The sequence below is a fragment of the Triticum aestivum genome, chromosome 7A, assembly GCF_018294505.1.
Source record: "Triticum aestivum cultivar Chinese Spring chromosome 7A, IWGSC CS RefSeq v2.1, whole genome shotgun sequence".
Classification (NCBI taxonomy): Eukaryota; Viridiplantae; Streptophyta; class Magnoliopsida; order Poales; family Poaceae; genus Triticum; species Triticum aestivum.
The window spans coordinates 565,733,169-565,736,226 of record NC_057812.1 but is presented as its reverse complement, the minus strand read 5'-3'; positions in this window follow the sequence as shown (position 1 = coordinate 565,736,226).

Genomic DNA, 3,058 nt, shown 5'->3' with positions numbered 1-3,058 from the left:
CCTATTCACCCCCCCTCTAGGCGACATCCACGATCTTTCAATTGGTATCAGAGCCTTGTCTCTCTTTATTAGGCTTTACCGCCTAGAGAGTAAAGATGTCGACTTGGGGATTAGGATTCTCTGACACTCTTAGTTTCGATGGCACAAATTTTGATGTTTGGGTAATTCGCATGCTTAATCTCTTTAGGGTCATGGACCCAAATTTAGAGTGAATTGTAGATATGGGTTTTTATCCTCCAAAGGATCCCCAAAGATTATCTTTAGAGGATGAGAAAAACTCTTATCTCAATGCTCAAGCTTCTAATGTGCTTTTCGAAGCTTTGAGCAATGTAGTTATATTTCAACTCATGCCGTTCCGGGATGCTCATGAGTTGTGGACGAAGCTTCAAGAAAATATGGTGTGTCCAAGATTTGTGGGGATGATTGTTCTCCTTCCACCTCCGATCGTATAGTATTCTCAACTTCTTCTACTTCACCTACATGTGGTTTTCCACAAGGTAATGATATGGTGAGTAGTGTTGGTCATTGCAATGATGATAGTATGCTTATTATGGATGATCCTTCATCACTATCTTATTGCAATGCTCCTTCTTTGGGCTTTAACACTTCGAGCACTCGAAATGTTTCATATGCTTGTGTTGATAGTCCTTGCATATCATGTAGAAATTGCTTAACTAAATCTCATAATGATATGTTTACTATGTCTTGTCGCCATGATAAAAATGCATATATTTCCTCGAACTGTTGTGCTAACAATGTAGAGGAAACCCAACACCCCATGGAACAAGATGTGGTCTTGAATGGTGCTTCAACGGATCCTACATCATCATCTATTGCATTTTGCCTTATGGCCAAGGCTTCAAAGGTATCTCCCACTTTGAATCCCAATATATCTTGTGATGATATTGATGATGGCAAGAGTGATGATGATGTTGATTATGATGAAGAGAATGATGATGTTGCCTCCTTAAAAATTAAGGGGGAAATGATTTTTAAAGCTCTTCTTAAGAATAAAATTGCTCATTCCAACTTCATGGAAATCATGTCTATTGCTATTGAGGGCAAGAAATATATTGATGAGTTGGAATCTCGTCTTGAGGAGCATGAGGTCACCATTGATCAAATGAAAGGTCATGAGCGTGATTACGCTAATGATATTGCGGACCTCTCTCAAGCTCTTGAACTTGAACAAACCACCAAGGAATCTCTTGAGGAGACTTTTGCTCTAGAATTATCTAGAGTGAGGGAATCTCGTGATAGAGCTCTTGAGGTGGACGATGATTTTGAAACTAAAAATGAGGAGCTTGAAGTTGCGCATGCTAAACTCCTTGAGGACTTTGAGCACCTCAAAAATGGCTCAAGGGTCATTAAGGGTGAGCTCATCAAACTTACCGAGTCTCATGCTCAACTTAAAGCTTCTTATTCAAAAGAGCTTGCCAAGTTGTCTTCTCCTCTTGTTGCTAATGATGATGCTTGTGCTACTAACTCTATCTCTTGTGAAGCATCCATATTGAAGGAGAATGTTGAGCTTCGGGCTCAACTTGAGTTGCTATCTAGCAATTATGGGAAATTGGAAGAAAACTATGAAAAGCTCTCAAGCTCTCATGATGATCTTCTAGTATCCCATAATGAGATAAAGATATCTCATGAGGCCATGATTTCTAAGGTAACATCTAGTGAGCCTCATGTGGATACTAGCACTAATTCTAGTCAAAATGCTATATTGCCATGTGCTAGTCCTTGTAATTCATCTACTCACAATGTTGGTACATCTTGTGATGAGTTGCTTTCCTTGCCTTGTTGCTCTAACGATGAAGCTTATACTTCCTCTAGTACTTGTGTTGAGACTAACCATGTAGAGGAAATCAAAGAGCTCAAGGCCCAAGTCACTTCTTTGAAGAAAGACTTGGAAAAGAGTCGTGAAGGGAAATCCACACTCGACAATATTTTGAGTGTGCAAAAATCCCCCAATGACAAAGGTGGACTTGGATTCAACTCCAACAAGAAGAAGAAGTCCAAGGTGAACAAAAGGAAGGGCCAAGAACAAGTCAAGAATTCGGCCAAGATTGTTTGCTTCAAGTGCAAAGTAGAAGGGCATCATGTTAGATCTTGCCCATTGAAGAATAAGCCCATTAGTGACAAGCAACAAGGGAAGCGGCCACAAGTACACTCTCATTCTCAACCTCAAGTTGAAGAAAAGCCTCTTCCCAAGAAGACTCAAGCTTATGCTTCTCAAGTTGAGAAATCAAGTGAGAAGAAAGTGAAGAGTAGACGTTGCTACCTATGTCGCGAGAAAGGTCACCTCGCCTCTTCATGCACTAGTGGTAACTTATCCAACCCAATTATTATTGATGATGTCTATTCTCTTGGGAAGGATAAGGTTGGCAATGTGGTTGCCAAGTTTGTTGGTACTCAAAGTGGTTTGAAGCAAAGAACCATTTCGGTAGCCAAGCCTATTGTGACTAACCTCTTAGGACCTAACTTGGTTGGGGACCAACAAGCTCAAACTTGATCAATAGGTGATGTTGGAGGTCATTGGAGACTTGGCTACATTATGAAGAATTAAGGGGACTTCATCATTCTTATTGTCTCAAGCCAAGTCATTCGGATTATCAAGTTTCTATCTTATATACAATGTTCCTCCTTGCGGTAACTCGTGCTTAAAGTGTCTACATTGATAGTTACTTGCCCCTTTGCATGTTTGGTTTCGTTCCTTGCATGTGTTTGTATATGTTGTGCTTCCAACTTGATTATCTTGAGCAATCAAGTATGTGTGTGTTGGTTTGCACATCATGTACATGTGTGTCGTTCGTTGAGCCTTTGTGCATCTTGGTCATATCTTAGTTGGCTCTTGTGAGAGATTAATGGAATATCCCATTATGGGGGAGTGATGTGCTTTGTGCACTTCACAATCCTATAAAGGTGGGTACATGGGGAATACCACTTAGTATTGATATTGCAAGCTTATCTAGTCGCTATGTGGTATGTCTTCTCATGAGAAATTCAAATTCTAAATAGTCCATTAATTATCTCTTGTTGGATCCTTTTATTTGCCTCT